Raw genomic sequence first — 13,224 nt, forward strand, 5'->3', positions numbered from 1 at the left:
TTAATGATACCTCCCGCGAGTACTTCGCAGGGTTGTTTTGAGAATCAAAGTGAGTATGTCTGAGGACGCCTTTTAAATTGCTGTCTAGTGCGACAGCTGTTCGTCTCTGGCCCCTTCTGATGAACACGACTCCAGAGGCTTTCCATAGGCATGATTTGTATGTTTTGTCAAAGTTATTTTTTCCTTAACCTGATTTCATATGTGCTGGATCACATAATGTTGCAAACAATGATATGCCCCTCATCTGATATTAAATACTTCATATGGATCAGGCACATAAGGCCCTGGCCTTAATTTATCTAACCAGTCCCGTGCAGTTAGGGCATCAGATAGTTTATGTATTGTTGTTCTGAATAAACATTTTTATATGAATAGCCCTTTAAAAAAAAAAAAAAAAAAAACCTCTGAGTTATTTCTTTGAGATGTATTGCCAGTATTGGTTTTATGCCAATTTCAATTCATTAAGTTCTTTTTGAGTACTTTTGGAATGCAAGAAATTGATCTAAGCAGAAATCATAATAATAAAGCCATGGTTCATTTTCTTATGAGCTTGTATAGGAGAGAAATAACACAAGTACATTTAATGTAAGAAGAATATGTTACTTGCCACAAGAGACAACCAAATATAAAAGTCTAGGGGAAGGTTAAAACTGGGAGAGATCTTACCTTTGGAAAGAATCAAGAAATGTTTGATTAAGGAGGTGGCATATAAAAGAGGGTAGAATTTCTGACTGATGGAAATTGAGGTTGTGATGAGAAGAAGCACTTTCTTCGAAGACCTAACAACATGAATCAAAGCATTAAGATGAGAAAATGCAAGATGTGTTGAGGAAACAACTTCAGTTTAGCAGGGCCTGCATTATGCCTGGAGGAACAGTGGTAATTACAACAGACTCTTGAGCCATATTATAAATGGCCTCTATAAATGTCATGAGTGGAAACAACAGCTTTGTCAAAATGGGTATGACAACAACACTGAGAACTTACTGGAGAGGACTGCAATAATGCAGTCAGTAGGTTATTACAAAGATCTAAGAAAGAAGATGGGAGAGTGTAACACTGAGGTTAGGAAAAAAAAGGATCAGATGTAAAAATAATTGTAAAGATAGAAATTACAAAACTTAACAACTGATTGCACAGTTTTATTTCTACAGGAAATAAAAGAGATCCTAGAGCCTGGCACCATGGCACATACCTGTAGTTCTAGCTACTTAGGAGGTTGAGACACAAGGATTGCTTGTGTTTGGTAGTTCAAGGCCAGCCTGGGCAACACAGCAAGACACTATTAAAAAAAAAAAAAGAAAAAAACTAAACTAAAAAATCAAAAACAAAGAAATGGGACCAGCGTTATTTTAAAGGCAAATTTGAAGATATAATTGCTGGGATTTAAAGTGCTGGCAATAAGACATACATAAAATTCATTTAGAAAGGTCCTAGAGGAACCTCACAGATACAGGAAATCATTTAACAGAAATGGAATACAAGATACTGCGTGATACCAGACAGAAATGTGCCATTAAGGGATCCTGGACAGAGAAACAGTTTTAAAGTCACTAAAGCAAATAGTCTAAATTTCAGATACTGAATTGCAACCAAGCCATCTTCCCCATAGTAATCAAGTGCATAGGAACAGGAATTTATTTACTCAGTGATGATTAATGATTCTCTAGGGAAATACTGGTTTGACCAGCTAATCACTACAATTCAGAGTAAAAGGTGGCTCTCAGTTCCTGACCGTCAAAGAAGAAAGGTAAATAGATCATTTGTTATCTCATAAAGAAAGAAGGCAGCAATTCACCATGAGAGAAGACTTACCTAGAACTCTAGTCAAGTAAGAATTTACAACTTGGATCTTTAATAATACAGTGTATATTATCACTGTATTATTGAATTGACTCATACAGAAGATATAGAAATTGTCTTCAAATCACCATTTCATATACTGACATTATTAAAAATCCAAAAATTTAGTATTAAAACGTGTTTTGCAAAGTCATTTCCATAAAGAGCTAAAGTAATCAATACATGTAGTTTTTGTGTGTGTGTGTGTGTAAAGATTTTAAAATTGACTTTAAAATTGTGGTGAATTCATCTTCTTAACCATTTTTAAGTACACCATTCAGGGCCATTAAGTACATTCATATTATGGAACCATCACCACTGTCCATCTCCCCAACTTTTTTATCATCCCATATGAAACACTATACCCATTAAACATTAACTCTCTACTTTCCCAATCTCCCCAGGCCCTGACAACCACCATTCTACTTTGGTTCTGTGAATTTGGCTATCCAGAATCAAATTTGATTTGTGGAATCATATATTTGTCCTTTTATCTGTTGCTCATTTCAATCAATAGGACATCCTCAAGGTTCATTCATAATGTAGCATGTGTCAGAATCTTCCTTTTTAAGGCTGAATCATGTTCCTTGTATGTATATCCAATGTATGTTTATCCATTCATCTCTTGATGGACACCTGCACTGATTCCACCTTTTTGCTATTGTAAGTCATTTGTTTTTGCTTTTTGTGGTGCTGGGAATCAAATTCAGGGCCCTGTCAATGCTACACAAGCACTCTACCATAAAGGTACCTCAGTCTATTGTAAACCATTGAAAGCTGTGTTCAGTCAAAGAGAATATGTCAATATAATCACTATGGACTGTAACCACTATGGACTGAGTAAGTCAAGGCAAGTTTGGATAACATCAAATTCACCCTTCACATCCTCTTTAAAGGTGTGGGACAGATGGAGAAACAATCATAAAGCTTTCTCATTCCTTAGATATACATGCCATCCTGCCACCCCTGCAAAGACATGAATCCATAAGACTTAAAAACAAAACAAGATACCCAGAAAAACTAACCTTCAGATTTGAAGATGAAATAAAATCCTTCCATGATAAACAAAAGTTAAAAGAATTTACAAATAGAAAGCCTGCATTACAGAACATTCTCAGCAAAATATTCTATGAGCTAGGAAATAAAAAACAATGTAGGTCAGCAAAGGGAGGAACTACCTTAAAGGAAAAAATCCAATTAAAGGAGAAACCAAATCAAGCTGATAACCAAAAATAAGTCCAAATGACTGGGAATACAAATCATATCTCAATAATAATCCTGAATGTTAATGGCCTAAACTCATCAGTCAAAAGACAGACTGACCCTATGTACATGTATGATTACACAAATGGTGTGACTCTACTTCGTGTACGATCAGAGAAAGAACAGTTGTACCCCATTTGTGTACAATGAATCAAAATTAATAAATTTAAAAATGCAAAAAAAGGACATATTCTGGTAGATTTGATTAAAAAGAAAGACCCAACAATATGCTGCCTTCAAGAGACTCATCTCATATAAAAGGACATCCACAGACTAAAGGTGAAAGGATGGGAAAAAACCTACCATGAGCACAAACTCAGTAAAAAAGCAGGGGTTTCCATTATTTTATCATATAAAGTGAACTTCAAGCCAAAGTTAGTCAGAAGGAATAAAGAAGGACATTTCATACTGCTTAAGGAATACATAAATCAGGAAGACATAACGATCATAAATATTTATGCCCCAAACAACGGCACATCCATGTACATCAAACAAATCCCTCTCAATTTCAGGAATCAAATAGACCGCAATACAGTAATTCTGGGTGACCTTAACACACCGCTGTCACCACTGGATAGATCTTTCAAACAAAAACTAAACAAAGAAACCATAGAACTCAATAACACAATCAATAACTTAGACTTAACAGACATATAGAATATTCAATGAGCGAATACACTTTCTTCTCAACAGCACATGGATCCTTCTCTAAAATAGACCAGATGTTATGCCACAAAACAGTCCTGAATAAATGCCAAAAAACAGAGATACTACCTTGTGTTCTATCAAATCACAACGGAATGAAATTAGAAACCAATGACAAAATAAAAAACAGAAACTACTCCAATACCTAGAGACTAAATAATATGCTATTGAATGAAGCATGGATAACAGAAAACATCAGGGAGGAGATAAAAATTTCTAAGAGGTAAATGAGAATGACTATATAAGATATCAAAATCCTGGGACACTATGAAAGCAGTTCTAAGAGAAAAATTCATTGCATGGAGCGCATTCAAGAAAAGAATAAACAGCCAACAACTAAATGACCTAACATTATATCTCAAAGCCCTAGAAAAAGAAGAACAGAACAACATCAAAAGTATTAGAAGACAGGAAATAATTAAAATCAGAGCTGAAATCAATGAAATTGAAACAAAAGAAACAATTCAAAAACAAAAAGTTGAATTCAGAACAACAAAAACAAAACAAAAAGTTGAGAAAACAAAAAGTTGGTTCTTTGAAAAAGTAAACAAAATAGATAGACCCTTAGCCACACCAACAAAGAGAAGAGCGAAAACTCAAATTACTAAAATTCATTTTGAAAAAGGAAATATCATGACAGATACCACTGAAATACACAACATAATTAGAAGCTACTTTGAAAATCTATACTTCAACAAAATAGAAAATCTCAAAGATATCGACAAATTTCTAGATACATATGATCTCCCATATTGAACCAGGAGGACGTACACAATTTAAACAGATCAATTTCAAGCAATGAAATAGAAGAAGCACCATCAAAAGCCTACCAACCAAGAAAAGCCTGGGACCAGATTTTCAGCTGAGTTCTACAAGACCTTCAAAGAAGAACTTTGAGAAGAGCTCAAAGAAGAGCTCCTCAAAGTATTTCATGAAATAGAAAAGGAGGGACCCTTCCAAACTCATTCTATGACGCTAGTATCACTCTGATACCAAAATCAGACAAAGATTCATCAAGGAAAGAAAACTTTAGACCGATATCTCTGATGAATATAGACGCAAAAATCCTTAACAGAATTCTGTCAAATCACATACAAAAACATATTAAGAAGATAGTACACCACGATCAAGTGGGGTTCATCCCAGGGATGCAAGGTTGGTTCAACATACGTAAATTAATAAATGTAATCCATTATGTCAATAGACTTAAGGTTAAGAATCATATGATTATTTCAATAGACGTAGAGAAAGCATTTGACAAAATACAACACCACTTCTTGCTCAAAACACTAGAAAAATTAGGGATAGTAGTAACATACCTCAACATTGTAAAGGCTATTTATGCTAAGTCCAGGGCCAACATCATTCCTAATGGAGAAAAACTGAAAGCATTTCCTTTAAAAACTGGAACAAGACAGGGATGCCCCCTTTCACCACTTCTATTCAACATTGTCCTCGAAATAACAGCCAGAGCAATTAGACAGACCAAAGAAATTAAAGGGCTACAAATAGGAAAAGAAGAACTCAAGCTGTCACTTTTTGCTGATGATATGATTTTACATTTAGAGGATCCAAAAAACTCCACCAGAAAACATCTAGACTTAATAAATGAATTTATAAAAATAGCAGGATATAAAATCAACACACATATCTAAAGCACTTTTATTCATAAGTGATGAATTATCTGAAAGGGAAATGAGGAAAACAACTCCATTCACAATAGCCTAAAAAATAAAATAAAATACTTGGGAATCAATCTAACGAAAGAGGTGAAAGATCTCTACAATGAAAACTACAGAAAATTAAAGAAAGAAATTGAGAAAACCTTAGAAGATGGAAAGATCTCACATGTTTTTGGATAGGCAGTATTAATGTTATCAAAATGGCCATACTTCCAAAGGCACTATACAGATGTAACACAATTCCAATTAAAATCCCAATGACATTTCTCATAGAAATAGAGAAAGCAATCATGAAATTCATCTGGAAGAACAAAAGACCCAGAATAGTCAAAGCAATCCTGGACAGGAAGAGTGGTGCATAAGGTATCACAATAACAGAACTTAAACTCTACTATAGAGCAACAGTAACAAAAATGGCATGATATTGGCACCAAAATAGACAGGTAGACCAATGATACAGGATAGAAGACACAGAGACATACCCACATAAGTACAGTTATTTCCTGCTAGACAAAGGTGCCAAAAACATACAATGGAGAAAAGATAGCCTCTTCAACAAATGGTGCTGGGAAAACTGGAAATCCACATGCAGTAAAATGAAATTAAACCCCTATCTCCCATCCTGTATAAAACTAACTCAAAATGGATCAAGGATGTAGGAATTAGTCCTGAGACCATTCACCAAATAGAAGAAAGAGTAAGCCCGAATCTCCATCACATCAGCTTAGGACCAGACTTCATTAACAAGACCCCCATAGTGCAAGAAATAAAAGCAAGAATCAATAAATGGGATAGATTCAAACTCTCAGCAAAGAAAACAATCAATAATGTGAAGAGAGACTACAGAGTGGGAGAAAGTCTTTTCCACACACACTTCAGACAGAGCACTAATCTCCAAAATTTATAAAGAAGTTAAAAAACTTCACACCAAAAATACAAAGAACCCAGTAAATAAATGGGTTAAGGAATTGGGCAGACACTTCACAGAAGGAGATATACAGGTGATCAACAAATATATGAAAAAGTGCTCATCATCTCTAGTAATTAGAGAAATGCAAATTAAAACCACCCTAAGATTTCATCTAACTCCAATTAGAATGGCTGTTATCAAGAACACAAGCAATAATAAGTATTGGCATGGATATGGGGGAAAAGGCACACTCATACATTGCTGGTGGGGCTGCAAATTAGTGCAGCCACTTTGGAAAGCAGTGTGGAGATTCCTTAGAAAACTTGGAATGGACCCACCATTTGACCCAGCTATCCCAATCCTTGGTTTATACCCAAAGGACTTAAAATCAGCATACTACAGTGATTCAGTCACATCAATATTCATAGCTCAAGTCACAACATCTAGACTGTGGAACCAACCAAAATGCCCTTCAATTGATGAATGGATAAAGAAACTGTGGTATATATGCACAATGGAATATTACTCAGCCATAAAGAAGAATAAAATTATGGCATTTGCTGGTAAATGGATGGAGTTGGAGAATATCTTGCTAAGTGAAATAGGCCAAGCCCAAAAAACCAAAGGTCGAATGTTTTCTCTGATAAGTGGATGCTGATACATAAAAAGGTTGGGGTGGTCGGTGTGGGTGGGGAGAAGAACGAAGGAACTTTGGATGGTATAGAGGAAAATGGGGCGGGAGGGGATGAGGGAAGGAAAGATAATAGAATGAGACAGATAGTATTAATGTACATATATATGTATGATTATAGGAATGGTGTGAATCTACATTGTATACAACCATAGAAATGAAAAGTTGTACCCCATTTGTGTACAATGAATTAAAATACAGTCTATAAAAATAAAACTTTAAAGAAATAAAAAAGAGGACTAATGCCCTTACTAAAAATTAGAAAAAGCACTAAACTCAGCAATTAAAACTAAAAACTACCAGAAAAATCTTTTGGTCAATTTTTTTTTTTCTTAGTGTTTAAAAGTTGGTTTATCCCACTGGAGCGGTAAACACAGACAGTGGGGATCATCGTAGAGGAGGCGGCTCAGCACAGCGCTTGGACTCGGAGCAACCACTGGGGCTCCGGGCGGCTGCCTGAGGAGGACCTGTGTGGCGAGCTGCTTAGACCCAGAACAACCACTTCTGAACACCGGGGGGTTGCCTGGAGGAAGAGGAGGAGCGCGGCGGGTCGCTTGGTCTAGGAGTGACTGCATCAGAGCCACAGGCGGTTGCCAGAGGAGGAGCTGCGTGGCGAGCTGTTTGGACTCAGAACGACCGCTTCTGAACACCGGGGGGGCTGCCCGGAGGAAGAGGAAGAACGTGGTGGGTCGCTTAGTCTAGGAGTGACTGCATCAGAGCCACAGGCGGTTGCCAGAGGAGGAGATGCATGGCGAGCTGTTTGGACTCAGAACGACCGCTTCCGAACACCAGGGGGTTGCCTGGAGGAAGAGGAGAAGTCCGGCGGGTCGCTTGGTCTAGGAGTGACTGCATCAGAGCCACAGGCGGTTGCCAGAGGAGGAGCTGCGTGGCGAGCTCTTTGAACTCAGAGCGAGCGCTCCTGAACACCGGTGGCCTGCCTGGAGGAGGAGCGCGGCGGGTCACTTGGTCTAGGAGTGACTGCATCAGAGCCACAGGCAGTTGCCAGAGGAGGAGGCGAGTGGTGAGTTGATTGGACTAAAAGTGACCGCTCCTGAACACCGGTGGCCTGCCTGGAGGAGGAGCGTGGTGAGTCACTTGGTCTCGGAGCCACCATTCCTGAACACCCAGGGGGCTACACCGAGGAGGAGAAGGAGGAACAGGGCGGGTCACTTGGACTTGGAGTGACTGCCTAGGGCTACAGGCGGTTGGCGGGAGGAGGAGACGCAAAGTGAGTTGCTTGGGCTCCTAGTGACTGCGTCAGAAACCCGGCCACTGTCCGGAGGAGGAGGTGTGTGGCGGGTCTCTGGGTATCGGAGCTATTGTACGGGGCTCCAGGTGGCGGCTCAGAGGAGGGGCCGCATAGCCAGGCGATTAGGTGCAGAGCAGGGTCCCAGGAGCTAGGTGGCTTCTTGCTGGAAGAGCCGCACAGAGACACGCCTAGGGGCGGAGCGAAGTTTCCAGGACTGCGGGCAGATTCTCTGGGAGAGGCAGCCTAAGGAGACTCGCCTGTGAAGGGTGAGGCTCCCAGGCCCAGGAGGTAGGTCCGGGCCCCTGGGAACGTTGCAGAGGAAGATAGCCCAGCCCAGGTGGTAGTTGTAGATTGAGGGGAACCTCAAGGAGGGGAACTGATCAGCAAGATGTCCCCATCGAGTGAGTCTTCCCTGCCGGGGGAGGTTTTCCCACAGGGACAGTAAAACCAGAGACACAGGCACAAACAGGACTTGCCTCAGCCCGCAGCCTAGTTCCCCGTTGGATGACCATTGTTCAACAAGTGGAGGCACCTCTGCCCACTAGCAGGGAATATACGCCACCTGAGGGTCACCACCCCTAGAGAGGCAGCTTCTTCGTGGAGCTCCGCATTATCAACTTCCTCCAAGACTTCAGGCTACTGAAGGATAAGAGGGGATATACTAGCAATCTTCAGGGACATTATAAGTCAATAGAGGAAATCTGCAATATCTTAATGACCCACTGATTCCTGAACAATATGAGAAAACAAGGGAAGAAAATGCCCCAAACAAATCTAGATGTTACATCAATAAAATCCAACGACAGCATGGCAGAAGAAATGACAGAAAGGGAGTTCAGAATGTACATAATTAAAATGATTAGGGAAGCAAACAAGGAGATGAAAGAGCAAATGCAGGCATTGAATGATGAGATGAAAGAGCAAATGCAGGCATTGAATGATGAGATGAAAGAGCCAATGCAGGCATTGAATGATAGCACCAATCGACAGTTAAAAGAGCAAATACAGGAAGCAAAAGATCATTTCAATAAAGAGTTAGAGATATTGAAAAAAAACCAAACAGAAATCCTTGAAATGAAGGAAACAATAAACCAAATTAAGAACTCCATAGAAAACATAACCAATAGGATAGAACACCTGGAAGACAGAACTTCAGATATTGAAGACGAAATATTTAACCTCGAAAACAAAGTTGAACAAACAGAGAAGATGGTAAGAAATCATGAACAGACTCTCCAAGACCTATGGGATATCATGAAAAGGCCAAATTTAAGAATTATTGGGATTGAGGAAGGCTTAGAGAAACAAACCAAAGGAATGAATAATCTATTCAATGAAATAATATCAGAAAATTTCCCAAATCTGAAGAATGAAATGGAAAATCAAGTCCAAGAGGCTTATAGGATTCCAAATACACAAAATTACAACAGACCCACACCAAGACACATTACTATGAAAATACCTAACATACAAAATAAAGACAGAATTTTAAAGGCTGTGAGAGAAAAGAACCAAATTACATTCAGGGGTAAACCAATTCGGATATCAGCAGATTTTTCAATCCAGACCCTAAAAGCTAGAAGGGCCTGGAACAACATTTTTCAAACCCTGAAAGAAAATGGATGCCAACCAAGAATCTTATACCCAGCAAAACTTACCTTCAAATTTGACGATGAAATAAAATCATTCCATGACAAACAAAAGCTAAAAGAATTTACAAAAAGAAAGCCAGCATTACAGAACATTCTCAGCCAAATATTTCATGAGGAAGAGATAAAAAACAAAGAAGCATATCAGCAAAGGGAGGAATTACCCTAAAGGAACTGTCAAATAAAGGAGGAACCAAGATGTGTCAAAAATAAATAAATAAATAAATAAAATTTTAAATATGAACCAAATGACCGGGAATACAAATCATATCTCAATAATAACCCTGAATGTTAATGGCCTGAATTCATCAATCAAAAGATATAGACTGGCAGATTGGATTAAAAAGAAAGATCCAACAATATGTTGCCTGCAAGAGACTCACCTCATAGAAAGAGATACCCATAGACTAAAGGTGAAAGGATGGGGAAAAACATACCATGCACATGGACTCAGCAAAAAAGCTGGAGTATCCATCCTCATTTCAGATAATGTGGACTTCAAGCCAATGTCAGTCAGAAGGGATAAGGAAGGACATTTCATACTGCTTAAGGGAAGCATAAATCAGCAAGATATAACAATCATAAACATCTATGCCCCAAACAGTGGCTCATCCATGTATGTTAAACAAATCCTTCTCAATTTTAGAAACCAAATAGACCATAACACAATAATACTAGGTGATTTTAACACGCCTCTCTCACCAATGGACAGATCTTCCAAACAAAAATTGAACAAAGAAACCATAGATCTCAATAACACAATCAATAATTTAGACTTAACAGACATTTATAGAATATACCATCCAACCAAGAGTGAATACACTTTCTTCTCAGCAGCACATGGATCCTTCTCTAAAATAGACCATATATTATGCCACAAAGCTAAAGTCAGCAAATACAAGAAGATAGAGACACTACCTTGTATTCTATCAGACCATAATGGATTGGAGTTAGAAATAAATGAAAGAGTAAAAAACAGAAACTACTCCAACACCTGGAGATTAAACAATATGCTATTATATGATGAATGGATAACAGAATATATTAGGAAGGAAATTAAAAAATTCTTAGAGGTAAACGAGAACAAAGAAACATCATATCAAAATCTCTGGGACACTATGAAAGCAGTACTTAGAGGAAGATTTATTTCATGGAGCGCATTTAATAAAAGAAGTAAAACTCAACAAATAAACGACCTAACACTACAGCTCAAAGCCCTAGAAAAAGAAGAACAGACCAACACCAAAAGTAGTAGAAGACAGGAAATAGTTAAACTCAGAGCTGAAATCAACGAAATTGAAACAAAAGAAACAATACAAAAAATTGACAAAATAATTAGTTGGTTCTTTGAAAAAATAAACAAAATTGATAAAACTTTAGCCACACTAACAAAGAGAAGACGAGAGAAAACCCAAATCACTAAAATTCGGAATGAACAAGGAAATATCACAACAGACACGACTGAAATACAAAACATAATTAGAAGCTATTTTGAAAATCTATACTCCAACAAAATAGAAAATTTTGAAGACATCAACAGGTTTCTAGAGACATATGAATTGCCTAAACTGAACGAGGAGGACATACACAATTTAAATAGACCAATTTCAAGTAATGAAATTGAAGAAGTCATCAAAAGCCTACCAACAAAGAAAAGTCCAGGACCAGATGGGTTCTCAGCCGAGTTCTACAAAACCTTTAAAGAAGAGCTCATTCCAATACTTTTCAAAGTATTCCATAAAATAGAAGAGGAGGGAACCCTCCCAAACTCATTCTATGAAGCCAATATTACCCTGATACCTAAACCAGACAGAGACACATAGAGGAAAGAAAATTTCAGACCAATATCCTTAATGAACATCGGCGCAAAAATTCTCAACAAAATTTTAGCAAATCGCATACAAAAACATATTAAAAAGATAATGCACCATGATCAACTGGGTTTCATCCCAGGGATGCAAGGTTGGTTCAACATCAGGAAATCAATAAATGTCATTCACCATATCAATAGACTTAAAGTTAAGAATCACATGATTATTTCGATAGATGCAGAAAAAGCATTTGATAAAATAGAGCACCCCTTCATGCTCAAAACACTAGAAAAAATAGGGATAGTGGGAACATTCCTTAACATTATAAAGGCCATCTACGCTAAGCCCATGGCTAATATCATTCTAAATGGTGAAAAACTGAAAGCATTCCCTCTAAAAACTGGAACGAGGCAGGGATGCCCTCTTTCACCACTTCTATTCAATATCGTCCTTGAAACTCTAGCCAGAGCAATTAGACAGACCAAAGAAATGAAAGGGATACGAATAGGAAAAGAAGAACTCAAACTATCTCTATTTGCTGATGATATGATTGTATACTTAGAAGAACCAGGAAATTCCACCAGAAAACTTTTAGATCTCATAAGTGAATTCAGTAAAGTAGCGGGATATAAGATCAATGCACATAAATCTAAGGCATTTTTATACATAAGCGATGAATCTTCAGAAAGAGAAATCAGGAAAACTACCCCATTCACAATAGCTTCGAAAAAAATAAAATACTTGGGAATCAATCTCACAAAAGAGGTGAAAGACCTCTACAATGAGAACTACAGAACACTAAAGAAAGAAATTAAAGAAAACCTTAGAAGATGGAAAGATCTCCCATGTTCTTGGATAGGAAGAATTAATATTGTCAAAATGGCCATACTACCAAAAGTGCTATACAGATTCAATGCAATTCCAATTAAAATCCCAATGATGTACCTTACAGAAATAGAGCAAGCAATTATGAAATTCACCTGGAATAATAAAAAACCCAGAATAGCTAAAGCAATCCTTGGCAGAAAGAGTGAAGCAGGGGGTATCGCAATACCAGATCTTCAACTCTACTACAAAGCAATAGTAACAAAAACGGCATGGTATTGGTACCAAAATAGAAAGGTGGATCAATGGTACAGAATAGAGGACACGGACACAAACCCAAATAAATACAATTTTCTCATACTAGACAAAGGGGCCAAAAATATGCAATGGAGAAAAGAAAGCCTCTTCAACAAATGGTGCTGGGAGAATTGGAAATCCACATGCAACAGAATGAAACTAAACCCATATCTCTCACCATGCACGAAACTAAACTCAAAATGGATTAAGGATCTCGGAATCAGACCAGAGACCTTGCATCTTATAGAAGAAAAAGTAGGTCCAGAGCTTCAACATGTCGGCTTAGGACCAGACTTCCTC

This window comes from Sciurus carolinensis, chromosome 2 (assembly GCF_902686445.1).
Source record: "Sciurus carolinensis chromosome 2, mSciCar1.2, whole genome shotgun sequence".
In the NCBI taxonomy this organism is placed as follows: Eukaryota; Metazoa; Chordata; class Mammalia; order Rodentia; family Sciuridae; genus Sciurus; species Sciurus carolinensis.